Source organism: Coffea arabica, chromosome 11c (genome assembly GCF_036785885.1).
Source record: "Coffea arabica cultivar ET-39 chromosome 11c, Coffea Arabica ET-39 HiFi, whole genome shotgun sequence".
NCBI lineage: Eukaryota > Viridiplantae > Streptophyta > Magnoliopsida > Gentianales > Rubiaceae > Coffea > Coffea arabica.
In genome coordinates, this window is record NC_092330.1 from 42,999,625 (window position 1) to 43,016,556 (window position 16,932).

Genomic DNA, 16,932 nt, shown 5'->3' on the forward strand with positions numbered 1-16,932 from the left:
GCAATTCTCAATTGTTCCACTAATGAACCTTCATGTGATTAACCCAATCTCAATATTTTGGTGCTTCGATGTGCCGTTCTTTACCATCGAATATGAGCCGCATTGTTTGAAATGCATCGAAATCCAAATGGCAACTGAAAACTTTCCAGAGGTTCCTCTGCCTACGAGAAAGGATACATGTCCTTGCTGCCTCTTTCATCACCATGAGTGACAATGTGTTTCTCAGAATTTCTTCGGGCAACTGATTAATCCAATCCTGAAAAGCAATAATATTTCCAAAACTTTGAACAATTAAAAGTTGTGTAGATAAAGAAAGTTAAGCTTAATCTAGGACCCAATGAACAGCAAGAAATACGAGTTTGATCAGATATTTATGTGCAAATACACTCAGGTGCAAACTTGATAAGTAATATGCCCAATATTCGATGTAGCTCTAGAAGAAGCGAAAGAAGACGTGATTTCACATTCCAAAGAAATACTTGATAAATGGCAACAAAGGAGAACGAACACTTCATCTTTCATGCATTGATTTTCAATGGAAAACCTAAAAAGAGATGAGCGATAAGCTCAAAGATGCAGCAGTGTGGCAAATACGACAGACTCAAAAAATAAACAATCTCAAAGGAAAAGGGGAGAGAAGCTTGCTTTCACCTTCTCGCTCGACTGTGTTGGTTCATTTTTCGCAATTTTCTCCATGGAATGCAATGCCACCCTATACACAATTAGCTGTTTCTTTTGCTATCAGCCTCCCACAAAAAAAAAAAAAAAAAAAGGGCAAAATCAGTAAGCATTGAAGTACACGAACAAGGCTGAGAGTACCCTTTCACGTGAAGGAAGACAATAGGACAAGAGCAGGGGAATTGTATGCCAAAGAAACAGGAAAATCTTTGGGGCAACCACCAAAGCATGGAATGGTCTACCTTCAAGACGTCTTCATTAACAGAAGCAACGTACTAGAATAGCCAAACTTCAATCGACGCTTAATGATCCTTAAAACCATCAAACTGTTTAGCGTGGGGAACTTTTTTGGTACTAGGAACCAATAATGCTTAATGGTTGCGGACTTGGATTCCTGTGGGAATACACATTTGAATTTTGAAGCGGGTAACCCAACAGTTAAAACAATAAATTGCACGGATCACCCTTGAGGTTTGGTCTGATTACAAATACTTCCTTCAACTTTTACTAAATCACAAACAATCTCTCTTTACAAGTAATAGGTTCTAATAAAAGTGGGTGCATTATTACTTTTCACGCAAAACTATAATTTTTTTTTTTGAGTGAAAACATATGCTATTTAAAGAGGTGGATCCCAATTTAAGAGTTTTTATTGTGGACACACACCCTTAAATTTAACTAAAAATTTTCTCATGGTTCAGACCAACTATTTCACTAATTTAATGCTTGACTTTTGACCACTAAAAATACTTTATATGCGATTCGTGAATCCATTATTTTCACGTTACATAAAATTCAAGTAAAGATTGTAAGGGGTATTTATTTGACCAGTTGATGGCATTTCATTGGTCAGAGACTAGCCAGCAGTTGGTCCGAGCCATGATAAAATTTCTCAACTTTAGCAATGTACAATCTGTAACCATTACAAGGATAAATCAATTGAGGGGTTGCTCTTATTGAAATTGCACTTGTCTAAATATTAAAATAGACGCATTACTTTATTGCTGCTCTTGAGTTGTGATTACCACAAAACATAATAATGATGCTTTTTCTTTGTCACATTATTAAAAAATTTAGGATTAATTGCATTGAACCTCCACGAACTTTGGGGGTGAGTTGCAAAGTGCCCTCTATCAATTTTTAAAATATTTCCATGTTTGAAGGCATCTGGAAAATTAGCTTACTGCAGCCGAAACTTTGAGGAGTCCCAGAAAAAAATTTTCCGCTGACCATTTCCAACCATAAATTCCACTCTCAGATCCAATCGAGGCCCATAAATTAAAGCAACCCCTTCTCATACTTCATCACAAACAAATACAAGAATATATCAACATCCCAACAATGTGACAACTTAATTCGAGCACAATCCTAGTCTCTTGCCTTGCCTTCTTCACTCTCTCAGCCAATTTCTTGCCGAATGATCAGCACAAAGATCGACGATGTTGTGCTCACTTCTTTTTTGGTCCAAGTTGCTTTTCTTCATCGTGGCTGAGGGCACTAATTAACGACACAACTGGTGGCAGACTCGGGCTAAGGAGCGGAGTAAACTATACATAGTTGCACGCCTAAATATATTATGCAAAGGTGCTCAAGAATACTTCAGATGGCATCCCAATCATCATTTCCCCTGTTACTTATCCCTGGTGATAAATTTGTTCTGACGTCCACATACCTATCAATCAGATTCAGTCCTGGAATAAACTGTGTTCCAATTTCATCCCTCACCTGGAGGCTTGGCACCAGCAATCAAGGCTGGCAAATTGCAACATGTCCTGAAATTTGTTGGAGTTGCTGAAGCTAATTCAGGAGGTGGTCATCAAACACTATTCTACAAATGTTCAAAATCCCGAGCTTTCAAGAGTCGTATCTATTGATATTTGTCTCCTTTGCACAATTCCGAAGTAGACTCTTGATGTCATGAGAGTACGAAACTGACCGTGGCATTTGCCGCAATTACCAGGACGATAACTGCGGGGACGATACTGGCTTTTTAATAGTTTTTCCCCCGGATAAAGGCCTTACTAGCTGGTACTGGAGTTTCTAGAAACCGAAATGACAAAAATATAGCATAGGTTTTGACTTATCCAAGCATATTTTTATCAAGCTGGACAGCTGATTCTTTGTCACCCTGAGAGCAGGCAATTTCTTTTTGGTGGAAAGCAGCCTTTATTTTCAGAGGCCCCGTATGAGTTAGCAAATTTTATTTTATTTTTTTTTCCAAAAACTGAGTTTCTCATGCGTTTCAAGGTTGTGGGCTCAAGACCAAGATATATTGGTGCTCCGTGGAGAAGGAAGAAGCACAATCTGATAGAGGATACTGTATACTTGTGAAGAACAAGAAACAAAAGATGATACAGAAAAAATCTCCAACAGTCTCATCACTAATAAATATTAACGAAACTCACAATTTTTTGTTGTTTGGGCAGGGAAGCAGTTGATGTGGTCGAACGCGGTGGCAGTTGGCCCCGTGCCTCCCTAACAAGCCAAAAGAGTAAAATATTCCAATTTTTTTGACTTTAGCTTGCCCCGTTGCATGAAACTATAATCATTGCATGAAAAATTGAATAGACACCACTATATATACGATACGATAGCATGGGGGTAGAAGTGGATTGACTTGAATTTTTCACTGCCAGGGACCTAATGTAGCTTACCTTTTTCCCAGTGTTTTACTTGCTAGATCCTGGCTAGCCTTCAGATCTAGTGCAGTCCGTGCTCCAATAATTATGAGTCGAAAAAGTTAATGACCTATGCTTACAAAAAGATATACTCTAGAAAAGGTAAAAGGTTTCTGCCATCAGGTGTTTAACTGAATATTATGAGATTAATTATCTATTCCACAACATTTTCCGAAATAGCAGATGCACGATAGATAGATAGAGATATTGGTTAATTGCTCTGAAAGTAAATTACGTTAATCTCCCTTGAAACTTCTTATGATTATGGAACATCCTCCAGAGTTTTTGGATAACTGGCATTTCCCTTTGCATATGTAGCCTTCTTTTTGCAACAAATTGAGAGGACTCCCCCTCCCCGCTTCTCAAATTGACCTATAAACCCATCAGACCTCCCTAGCAGCGACTTCCAAAGCAGGACAAACCAGATGCAAAACAAAACAGCAGACAACGGGAGTGGTAACTTTTCAAGGGTCAACCAGAAAATGAAAAAGTTAATCGACAGGCATGAAAAAAAAACAGGATTCTCTATTGGAAGCTTATCATATCTATTGGAGGATCATTGATTGATGATCCTTTAATGTAGTGTACTTGGACTAAAAGAGGCTCCCACAACAAAAGGTTATATATCCTTTGAGCCTTTGACCTTCTACAACTTCTGCATCCCCAAGCTCCTGCACAAGTTCCTCAGTTTTCTTTCCTTTCACCTTTTTAACTTCCAAATGCATTCTTGTTTTATAGTACTGCTTGCAAGTTGTAATTGCATATGCATAGTAAATTATTCGAATGGATAATAGGATTAGTAATTTTTTTTTTATCTTTAATTGTTCGAACACATTACTCCCCTCGACCTCGAGTTATTTATTTGTGGTACGCAAGTCAATGGGATAAATCCGTCAGTAACCTAGCTACAAGCTACTTCATACTTTTTCTCGATCTAGGATAAGCAAAGATTAATATGTCGGATTAGTTGTATTGCATGACACACGCCTTGTGCATAACGCAGAAATGACGCCAGTCTAATGCCATTTTTGTCAACTTAATTACCCGCGTCGTCTTATCTAATTACTTCTTTGCCACCAAATGACAGTCATTAGTCAATATTGTTGCGTAATTAATTTCGCATTAGACTTAGATAACTCTGCCACGAGGTTTCTCGAGAAAATCTACTACGGGTTAACAGTAAAACTGTTACACTCTCAATCTGTTTCTGACCATTCTTTTAGAAACAACAATTTTCAGGTGCGCATCAAAATGTTCTAATCCAAATACCTTGAATCAAACCAATTATTTATTGCTGTACCAAATTTGAGTGGGGGTAGAGTATTATGATTTGTTCTTGTACATCCCTGTGTTCCGTTATAGTCCAAGTATTGTCAAATTGTTTTGGAGTACGCTAAACTGTTCATCAGTTTTTAATTGCTTCAAATATCGTAACTTGTACAATACGCGAATAAGGAAAAAAAAAATTTCCATGTTCGAGAAACTATTTTAGAGTACATTGGCATTAAAATTATACACCTTATAAAAAGGATACAGAGATTATAAAAATTTTCCATCCTTTAATATTTTAAATCCGTTCTGTTAAATAAAATTGCATACACTTCAGTCGATGGCAAATGCATAATATAATCCACCTGTGGAAGAAATACAAGCTTTCTTGATGGATTAGTGTCCACTATTACTGTCCACTATCACCCATTCGAAGGAGAATACATCAAGAAAACAGAACTATACGCGTATCGTTTGAGAGATTGCTTCATCACCAAATTACAAATGCTTATTACACGAAAGAAAACGTTGGCCCTCCCCCCCGGGGGAGGGAGGAGGGAGGGAGAGAGAGAAAGAGAGAGAGAGAAGGGAGGAGGTTGTGGTTTGAGAGTAAAGGACTAAAGCAAAGGAAAAGAATATATGTAAGTCCACGAAAAGATAGAATGAAAAGAGAGATGTCTCCCTCCCCTTCTTTCTCTCTCCATGGTTGAGAAAGAGCTTGGCATGTGTAAGAAAGGTAACGTTTTCTTGGGTTTTTAGACGAAAATTTTCCTGCAAATTAGCTTCACTTTTGATACCCTTGGAAGATTATAGGTAACCTTGGACCTCCACTCTTGACGCGGAAAAACACCTGCCAGCAATCATCATGGTGTCCTCTTATAACCTCTTTATCTCATCATTAATCCCTCACTTTCATCATCATCAGACCACCACCACCACCACCTCTTGTTACCATTCACAAACCCAACAAAGACCCTTAAAAACTTCAAAGGTCAGAACTAAAAAGAGAAAGAAGAAAAGAGAGACGGGTCAGAGGTGAAGATGATCCATGATGATGAGTTCACCAGGGAAGAAGAAAAGAAACCCTATTTTCTACATCCAGCTTGGCGATGAATGAAAGCTTGGCTGAAACAACATGTATACCTCTGTTTCTTGTTCTTCTTCTTGTCTACTCTTCTCTCTCACCTATTGGGAATGGAAGCGAATCGGTCCGACTGTTTGCCAGATCTGTGTACAAGTTTAATGAATTTGAATCGATCAAAGATGTTTGAGGTAGGTATAGGTTTGCTTGGATAGAGATGACTGAAGCAGATGGTTTAATAATGCTATAGCATGTGAATTGTTGCTTTTAGTTTTAAGATAATGCCCATGGTTTCCCTTGTGTTATTTTGGTGTGATTTTTGCTAAAAAAAAAAAATCATTGGTGCAACGTAATAAAAGCATCAAAGAGTTGGAGTTTTGCTTATACGTTTATGAAATAAATTATTTGTATTTGAAGTTTCAGTTTGAGGGAATATTTCTATTGTCATCGATGATGCCTGGATTGTCTGTTGTATAAATTAAATTTTGCAAGATCCATCTTGCAAGATCAATAGTTTTTCGGGATCCGTCATGAGGGAGCTATCGTTATCTTCATTGATAGGGTTTGAAGTCCCTTTAACTGAGACCTTATCTAGTAAACACCAAAACAGATGGACTCTTTATTCCTCTTTTTGACATGAATTTAATTTGTTCCCTCCCTCTTATATTGGTTCCTTCAAGTAAGTGAAGGGATAAATCATCTTGGCCACCGTATATCCCTCCTCATGATCAAATAGCTAGGATGGAGCATATATAACAGACAAGCTTGATGTTTTCTTCCAAAATTTTGATTTTGTTTGAGTACCAACTGACTTCATCTTGATGAATCTCTAGCTCAGAACCTTCATCTTGACGAATGTCTAGCTCAGAACTTTGCATTAATCTAGCGAACATCGTTTGGACCTTAGCCAGACCTCATTTTGCACTTGAGTTACTTCTCGTCTTGTCTTGGCGTCTCATCGCATTAAAGGATGTATTTGAATTTGTCCTGAAAAGTGTCCCTTGAAACAGTAAAACATGTTCCCAGTTAACTCAAACTAGAAAAATTGCCAGACAGTATACTTCTGCATAAATTGGTTGCATGGTTCTTCTGTTTTCTTCGTATAAGGTTTTACTATTGGTATTTAAGTTTACCTTTAACGTAGGTAAAGTGATTTGAATTTGCAGCCAGTCTGGTTAGCATCTACTGTTTGAAATGCCGTAAAAAGATAATATACAGCAGCATGAATGTGGCTCATCAACCCTCATGGTGGTATCGCAAAATTCTACTTTCTGGCCTTGTACTGAGTATCGCTATTGATTTGTCGCTGGACTTATTGCCCAGGATAATTGAAATGATGGGTTACCTGTCGTCTCTTTCATGAGCACAAGAATAAGGGCCACTTTGGTTGTCTCTCACGAGCTTAAATTTCTGAATAACATGATTGTGTCTCCTTTGATAATTTAGTTTGTTTAACAACTCATTATACCCTTAGGACAAGTGAAAAACTGATTTTTCTCTTTACCATTTCTGTCTTTACGGTGGAAATTTCCTTGCTTTCTGTTGGGAATTTTTAAACTTACATATTTTGGACATACAAATAAGTCAACGCGCAAGAAAGTTTGAGGGAAGGTTAAAGCTGTGAAAAGAACAAATACACTATAGGCGAACAAAGTCTGTTTGCAGCCCTGTTTTAGGTTTGTTTTGGAAAAGTGGATTTGGTAAAATACTGTCTACAATAACACACTAAATAAAGTACGCACTGGTGGCGGACGCGGGTGGCAGTAGCTAGTTGTGGTGGATGGCGAAAGTTGCCGGTGGTAGAGAGCGGGTGATGAGGCAAGGGAGAAGGGGGTATTGGGTGTTTTGGACGAACGCCTAATCTTTTTTACTAAAATAATTATAGTAAAATTTTTTCAACTCCAAAAGAATATACTACATCCAAAGGAACTACGATATCTTTTATTCAACCCAAATCTCGCTTTTTTTTTCTTTTTAACCTAGCTTGCAACAATAGTACAATACAGATATAGAGGAGATTGAACATCAAGAAAACTTGAGCGAAACGAGACATCAACAGCCAGAGAATCGCAACCGACTGACCGACTAAGAAAGCAAGAAAATTATGAAGCAAACACTGAACCAGACTGACGAGTTGCAGCCAGGCTTGAAACCTATTACAAGACGCATGCAAATGACCAATGTACCAGCTATTAATGTCACATGCGTCGCCTGCTTGATTGCCTTACCCTGTAGATACATGAAACATCACGAAACTCAATAATGCTACATGAATGGTGATAAGTCGTGTTTTCTTACCATTCATTTAATGTTTTGAGTTGTTAAAAGTCTTTCCTAATCTTTCCGAAGAATCAAAAGATCTTGACTGACTTGACTGTTGAACCGTTTCATCCTTTCATTAGTAAACATTGTTGCTATAGTTTTGGTTTCTTTGACTTGATGATCACCGTACCCCTTGAGCTGTTAAGCAAACACATGAGAAGACCAAAGGAACGTGCTAAGTTTTCTTTCTGCCACAGTTTCATAAAAGAGCCCTCTAGCTAGATTGCTACTGTATGCAATTCTTTTATAGTATATGGACTGTGGCTGAATGTGCGCATTCATACTTAAGCTCAGAACTCAACGTTCGAACGAACTGACGATTAAGATATGTAGTAATATGTATCAAGGTTTGGACGACACTCAATTCCTCACATAGTCAGACACGGATCTCCCATCTGCGGAATGCTTGAACATTTACCCATATGATCCTCGAGTTTTTTGTCAAAATAATACTCTTTCTAAAAAATATTCCCAACGTGATTTACTTTCAAATTTTATTCCCAAATCGATGTTATTGTTGCCACCTAATTACCCTGATTGCCATGTAAGATAACAAGAAAGGAAAGTTTTAATCTAATTTATAGTTTCCAATAAAACTAAAAATTTAAATTGTTTTATTATAGAGGCACAAGAAAATTGCATAATTTTGTGATAATTTCCTTATAATTATTTAAAATAAATTTCACCATTATTGACCTTGCTATTATTGCTCTCTGCAATTTTTTTAAATGTATCAAACTTATTGCATATTTTTTTTCAAAAATAAATTTGCAAAATACAAAAATTGCAATGAACAGTATAAACAATAACAAGAAAAAGTTAAAAAAAACTTCAAGGCTATCATATTTGTTTATGTTATGCTCCCTACTCCTTGAAAAGAACTTTTACAAAAAAGTAATCAAACTATTGCAATTAAGATAATGCTAAAGTTTCTCAAAAGTAACACAAGCCATTAATTGATATTGAATAAATATGCAAAAATACTTCAAGTAAATGAGATTATTTGATTGTGTGGTAGAGAGGCACTACAAATGAACATGCTTATACTGAGCATGAATTTATGTTGTTACATAGTTTTCCTCTTAGACATTTTGTCAAACACATGGTGTGAGAAATCATTTGTTAAAGCAATTAGTATTCAAAATTTTTTGAAGGCCATAAGAATGTTCCAAAAATTGCACAACAGAAAAAACAAGAGAATAATCTTCATTTACCTTGAAATTATCAATTCGAAGAGAATATTTTCATCTACAGATACAACATTAGGAATGATAATGAAGTTTTAGATGTTGTTAATATAAATATTGGCTTTTAACAATTACATTTGACAAGGAAAAATAACGAAAGGACAAAAAATAATAAAGGAAAAAAAAAGTGGAAAGGTTCAGAGAGAGAATCAAGGAAGATATTAGTTGGGAAAGAGAGATAGTATGTGCCTCTATCTCTATCCTACCACATATGCAACCTATGTGGAAAAAAAAAGAATTATAAAGGTAATAAATTTTAAAATTAGGTTACTTTGGGCTTATATTTCAAAAGAAGAGTTATTTTGACAATAAACTCTATGATCCTCTCTGCAAACGGCCAATATTCAGTTTGTAGTTAATATTAGTAAACTAGGATTCTAATAGTGTAATTTTGGAAATTATTGACATATACAAAACTTTTCAGTTGTTAGTTTGTATCACTTAAGATTTTAAAGATAGATTTGTGAAAGTGTCCAAAAATCAAGGGGAGAGGGGGTAAAGTGGTATACTAGAAATATATCTATAAAATATAATGGCTAGTTGTGAAACTAATAAAGTATCTACACTATACATAAAGGGAGAGGAAGGGTTTAATGTACACATTCATTTTATTGTTACTTTATGTACTTTTATTTTTACCCTTATAAAAATTAATTTTAATTATCCAAACACATGTTGTCAAGATAATTACTTATAAGCATTTCTTAATTTACTATGTAAACATGTTCATTTCAATGTAACCACCCAAAGTAGTAACTACCAACATAACAATCATTTAGTCAAAATGATTTAGAAGATTAAGATTTTTTTTAATAACAAAAATTTGTATGTAAAATTCATTTACCATAAATAGTATGCATTTCTTTATGGTACACAACTCGAGTGTGCGTTTATCACTAGTAAACTAATAAATGAAGTAAAGAAAGATAGAGACAAGAAAATAAGAGAAAGATATTAACATCATTCGTTGGTATATTCTTCCAAAGGTTACAAATAAAACAAGATCAAAGGTTTATGTACCAATATTAATATAAATACATGAATTTAGTAGTTTCGTAATGAATTAATGAATGACGAGAAGGTGCATAAACGTATTAATATACCTTGTAGGGATGAATGTTTCAATATATCTCTTGAGAAATGAATGAACACTCACATTTATTATTTCATTAATTTCATAACAAGTTAAGAGTGGTTGTGTTATATATCTATATACAAGCATTACAATCCACGGATTCAACATTTACGCATAAAAATTTCAGACTTATCATTTTTTTTTTTCATGAAGAGCCATTATGAGACTAATATTAAACGCGCGTGTAACGAAGCCAATGGCCTTCTTGCGTTTGTAACACATAAAAAATGAGAAAATAAAACCACCGGTTGGCTGATAGGAAATACTTCCATTGCTCGAATTGTCTCCTAACAACAGCATGTCAGAATCTTGTTGGGGCAAATTCATGATCACAATATTTTTTTTTTTGGCTAAAGGATAAACTTTCTTCATACAAAAAATGCAATTTAAGAAATGGATTATAGTTATCAATTGTTAACAATCTATACTGCAATATAATGGGTCTCTCTTTATGAGAGTTTTTTTCTCTCTGTCTAGAGAGAGGAACTCCCCCTTGGTGGGTGCTCACACTTTTCAGACTTTCTTCACGAAATTCAAAACTGGATCCATTAGTGTTGGCGCCAAGTAACAACCTTCCTTTAATGGAAACTTACCAGAATTCTCTAGGAATGGAAACTTACCAGATTCATCCATTGGCTCTAGCATAGGCGTTGGTTTTCTTGCGCTCGGAGTTCTCTTCGACTTTGTTTTCTGTTTGCTCTGTTCTTTTCTTAGCTTTTTGGGATAGTGTTTCTTTTTGCTTGTTCCTTCGATCTGAGTTTTCCTTCTCTGTTGTTTGTTTTCCTTTCTGTTTGTGCTTCTCTACTCTCTCTGTCTTTTTTAGGTTCGGCTGGTGTTTGGATTCTGTTGAGGGTGTGGAAAAGGTTTTTGTCTGATTTCGGTCTGTTCGGGCTGGGAAGTCTCCTGGAATTGGCAGGGTGGAGTCTGCGGAGAAGTTATGGAGAATATTGAAGAGGTGTTAAGGAAGTTTAAATTGTCAGAGGAAGAAAGGGAAGGGGTTCGATTGGATGAGGAGGAGGTGGCTAAAGGTTCTCTGGAGTGTAAACAGAGCTTGATTGGTAAGGTGTGGGGGAGAAATTGGCCAATATTGGGGGAATTAAGAGTTTTGCTACCAATATGTGGCCTCAGGTGAAGCTGCCAAAGGTGGTTGAGATCGGTCGAAATCTGTTCCAGTTCATTTTTTACTGTGAAAATGATATAGAGATGGTGCTAAGTAGGAGGCCATGGATTTATGATGGCCAGCCTTTAATTTTGTTGCGATGGGAGGTTGGTCTAGAGGAGGATGAAAAAGCTCTAAGTAGGACCTTCATTTGGGTTCAGATCTGGAACTTACCATTGCATTGGGTAACGAAGGAGGTTGGTAGGAAGATAGGGAGTATTTTCTTAGGAGTGGAGGAGGTGATTATACCGCAGAGTGGAGGGAAGGATGGCAAGCATATGAAAATTTTGGTGGAGATGGATTTGTCTAGTCCTATTCCCAGGGGAATAATGGTTAACAGTAGTGGTGGAAAGAAATGGATAGAATTTAAATACGAAAAATGTCCAGATTTTTGCTTTGGCTGTGGACTGGTTGGTCATAGTGAGAGGAATTGTAATAAGAAGGGAAGAAACCTGGGTGGAGAACCACAGTTTGGGAATTGGCTTAGAGCTAGTTATCCCAGAAGTCCTTCTAGAAGGAATAGAAGTGCAGGGGAGTTTGGGACTAGGGACGATTGGAGGAGCCAGTCTCAAGCTCATAAGGATGGTGGGAGTGAGGAGCATAAATTGCTCCTAACGTATACTGAAGAGTTTCATAGGCAGGTGGATCCAGAACAGTCTACTCAGGGGGAGGGGGGGTTGGTAATGAGGTAAGGGGGGAGGAGAAGAGGGTAGTGGTTGAGGAGGGAGTTGAAGTGTATGCAGAAGAGAAGGGGGAGGGGGGACAGGGAAAGGGAGGGTTGGTGGAGGAGAGGAATAGGGAGCTGGGGAATGGCCAGGATAAGGGGCGAGGGGGGAGTCAAGTGATTCTGCAGGGGGAGATAGGGTCAGGGGTTGCAAGGGAGGCATCAGATGATTTGATGTGGATAGATGGTATAGACAAAGGGAGGAGTGAAGTAGGAAGGGAGAGGGGAACAGTTCAGGAGGAAGAGGAAGACAGGGGGAGTAGGGGCAGGCAGAAGAGTAAGAGTTCTGGGAAGTATAGGGGAAGTAAGAGCTGGAGAAGGCTGGTGTTGGAGGTCAGTAGGAGGAAACCTTTGGGGGAGATTGAGGCTGATCTCAACAAGGGAGTGAAGGGGAAGAGAAAGGTGGAGGGGGGAGATAGATGAGGAGTGGTGTCAAACTGGTAAGGAGAATGGTAAGAGGATCAGAGTGGAAAGTGGGGTCTGTGAATGGATGGACCTTTCTGAGGGATTGGAGTCCTCCCTAAATGGGACTCCAACGTGGAAATGAAGGCTGTGGTGTGGAACTGTCGAGGTGCGGAGAGCCCCTTGACAGTTCCCCAACTAAGGGAGGTCATTAGACTCCACTCTCCTTCTCTTGTGTTCTTGTCTGAAACAAAGAAGAAAAAAACTTATTTGAATAAGGTGATGCAGTGGACAAAATTTGATAAAGTCTTTGTTGTTGATCATGTGGGTAAGGCAGGGGGGTTGGCGGTGATGTGGAAACAAGAACTTAGGGTCAAAAAGGTGCTGTTTTCAAGTTTTACCATAGAATTACAAATAGAGGATGAGGAAACTAGAGTCAATTGGTGGTGTATTTGTATCTATGCTAGTACTGATGTAGGTATTAGGAAAGAGCAGTGGGAGGTTATAACTAGAAGAAGAGCTTTATGGGGTGAATACTGGGCTGTAATGGGGGACTTCAATGACATTATATCGAATGATGAGAAGTGGGGAGGTGTCCTGAGGGCTGAGAAAAGTTTCCAGGATTTCACTTCTTTTATTAATAAGAATGAGTTAGTTGATATTGGTTTTGAAGGAATTCCTTGGACATGGAGTAATAACTGGGGACATGGGGGAGAGGTGAAAGAAAGATTAGACAGAATTATGAGTACTAGAGGCTGGTTTGAGAGATTTGGAAAGGCTAAATGTTTGCATATAGAAACTGAGGCCTCTGACCATTGTATGCTGCTCTTGGACACAAGGCCTGGGGGGAGCAAATGGAAGCGAAGGTTTATGTTTGATAAGAGATGGCTGTTACAGGAGGATATAAGAGAGGTTGTTGGGAAAGCTTGGGGTGAGGAACAACAGGGATCTAGACTGTATAAGGTGAAATGTAAGATTAAGAGAGTGAGGCTGGATCTGTTAAGCTGGAGTAAAGGGAGTCAGAGGAACTCTAAGACTCTGGTTGAGCAGCTTAAGAGGGAGATAAAGGAGGTCAAGGAGATCAAGCCTAGTGGTTATAGGATCAAGTTGGCTGGACTTAAAAGGAGGCTAACTGAGGCTTATAAAAGGGAAGAGCTATTCTGGAGTCAGAAGGCAAGGGTAAAATGGTTAAAGGAAGGAGACAGAAACACAAGCTTCTTTCATGCAGTGGTTGCTGGTAGAAGGAAGCAGAATAGAATTAGTGTGTTGCAGAAAAGGATAGGAGAATGGTGTGAAGATGTGGAAGAATCGAGTAAGGAGATTATAGACTACTTCCAGGAAATTTTTACCACAGGGAATCCAGTAGATTTTGTAGAAATTCTGCAGGGGGTGCCACAGACAATCACCTTGGATATGAATAGGAGGCTGACCAGGCCTGTTACAGAGCAGGAAATCAGACAGGCTGTCTTTTCCATGCAACCAAACAAGTCTCCAGGGCCAGATGGTATGCCTCCTTACTTCTTTCAAAAATTCTGGCAAACTGTCAAGTCTGATATAGTTAATGCTGTGCAAAGTTTTTTCCATTCTGGTCACCTCCTGAAGTCCATTAATGAGACCTTAATAAGCCTCATTCCAAAAACTGAGTCTCCCATTTCTATTACTGAGTATAGACCTATCAGTTTGTGTAATGTCCTCTATAAGATCATTGCTAAGGTTTTGACTTGCAGGTTTAAGAGTGTGTTGAATGTCTGCATTAGTGAGTCCCAGTCTGCCTTTGTTCCTGATAGACAGATTTTAAATAATGTCCTGATTGCTCATGAATGTGTCCATTTCTTAAAAAATAAGAGAACAGGGAGGGAGGGTTATATGGCTATCAAATTAGACATGTCCAAGGCTTATGATAGAGTAGAATGGATGTTTCTGGCTAAGATGATGCAGAGGATGGGTTTCTGTCCTAAGTGGATTCAATTGATTATGGAATGTGTAACTAGTGTTACGTATTCTGTGAACATTAATGGGGAAAAAGTGGGTTTTATCAAGCCTACCAGAGGCTTGAGACAAGGTGACCCCTTGTCCCCTTTTTTGTTTCTGATTTGTGCTGAAGAACTGTCTTCTTTGATCAGACAGGCTAACCTACAGGGACTGTTGTCAGGAATGAGGGTGGCTCGGGGAGCTCCCAGGTTATCTCACTTTTTTTTTGCAGATGATTCACTCATTCTCTGTAAGGCAAATGGAGAAGAGGCATGCAAGCTGAGGAGCATTTTGGAGATATACAAGGAGGCTTCAGGTCAACTGATTAACATGGAAAAGTCATCAGTGATGTTCAGTGGGAATGTGAACCATGGGCAGATAGTAGGGGTGCTAAGGGAATTGCAGGGAATAAGGAGGGTGGTACAAAGTAAGTACCTTGGACTGCCGTTGGTAATTGGGAGATCTAAGAGACAGGTGTTTGATTTTATTAGGCAGAAAACAATAGCTAGGCTGAAGGGATGGAAGGAGAAACTGTTGAGCCCAGCTGGGAAAGAAGTTCTATTGAAGGCTGTGATCATGGCACTGCCTACCTATGTGATGTCTGCCTGCTTGTTACCAAAGGCTTTGTGTAAGGAAATATGTAATGAGATGGCAAGGTTTTGGTGGGGTCAGAAGGGGGAGGAGAATAGGATCCACTGGTTGAGTTGGGAGAAGCTAACTGAGGTTAAAGCAGTAGGGGGGCTGGGCTTCAGGGAGTTGCATAAATTCAATTTGGCTCTGTTGGCAAAGCAGCTGTGGAGAATTTTGACACGGCCAAACTTACTGATGAGTAAGATTATGAGTGCCAGATATTTTAAAGGGCGTTCCATCTGGAGGACAAAGTGTGCAGGTGCTGATTCATGGTGTTGGAAGAGCTTGATGCAAGCTAGAGATTTACTAGAAGAGGGGCTGAGGAAGCAGGTAGGTGATGGTAAATCTATATACATTTGGAAGGATAGATGGCTTCCAGATTCTGAGGATGGGAAGGTAAAAACTAGGAAGGGGGAGGGGGTTAAGGTGCAGAGAGTGTGTGAGCTGATCAAAGATGGGGAATGGGACAGAGAACTGATTAAGCAGATTTTTGATCAGGATGAAGGAAGGAAAATTGTGGGAATTCCACTCAGTTTGGAGCCAAGGAAAGACAGGTTGTATTGGGCATTCTCAACTACTGGGGTCTACACAGTCAAGTCTGGATACAGCTTGGCCAAGAGCAAGGTAAGGAGGGGGAGGCAAGGGGAGTAAGAGACAGGAACTAGTTGCAGGAAAGAAGGGGCTACACGAAATTGGAGTTTTCTCTGGGGATTGAACATGAAGTACAAGTTGAAGCATTTTGTGTGGAAATGTCTGCAAGGCATTTTACCTGTGAATGCAGTAATTAAGGATAGGTGCTTGAGAGGGGATCATATGTGTAAAGGATGTGGGGAGAGTGTAGAAACCATAGAGCATATGTTGTTTTTCTGTAGGAATGCAACATGTATATGGAAAGCAGCCCCGGTGAGCTGGGAAGGACTGGAGGATCACAGAAGCAAATTCTGGTCATGGTGGGAAGAATTAGAGGGAGCTGGTAGTCAGGAGAGGGGAGTAGAACAAATTATACTGACTGTCAATTTATTGTGGCAAATCTGGAAATCTAGAAATGAGAAACAGTTCAATGGTCAGGAAAGGAATCCGTTAGTAGCAGTGAATAAGGCAGTGGGGGAATGGAAGGAATTTCAGGATGCTCAAGCAGAGGAATTGGAGAGTCAGGGAAGTGGTAAGCATGAAGCAGAGGGATCAAAGGGGTGGAGGGCTCCTCAGGAGGGTTGGGTCAAGATAAACACAGATGCTGCATTACAGCAGAAGGAAGGCCTGGCGGGGTGGGGAGTGGTTGCAAGGGACTGGCAAGGAAAAGTTCTGAAAGCTTGGGCAATACCAAACCGTAGTTGTTCTAATCCTAAACTGGAAGAGTCAATGGCATTACGAGCAGCTATGTTGCTGGCAAAATAGCAGGGTTGGAAGAAGGTGGTGTTTGAATCGGATTGCCTACAGATGGTGGAGGAAATTAACAAGGAGCAGTCGTATGAAATAGGCTCAGTAGTATTGGATGACATCAGGGAACTTAGAACAAATTTTTATGAATGTTGTTTTACCTTCACTCGAAGAGTAAACAACTTTGTTAGCCATAGACTTGCCAAATTGGCAATTAGCTCAAAAAAACTAACTGAATGGAAGGATATCTTCCCAGATT

The 16,932-nt window shown here is 38.8% G+C and overlaps 1 long non-coding RNA gene across 1 annotated transcript; it reads left to right on the plus strand.

The window, feature by feature from the left end:
- The first annotated feature begins 5,167 nt into the window (after window positions 1-5,167).
- On the plus strand, window positions 5,168-6,128 carry LOC140016662 (uncharacterized). Its single transcript, XR_011822868.1, has 2 exons — window positions 5,168-5,361; window positions 5,439-6,128. It is a non-coding gene; the product is annotated as an uncharacterized lncRNA (long non-coding RNA).
- Window positions 6,129-16,932: the final 10,804 nt, after the last annotated feature.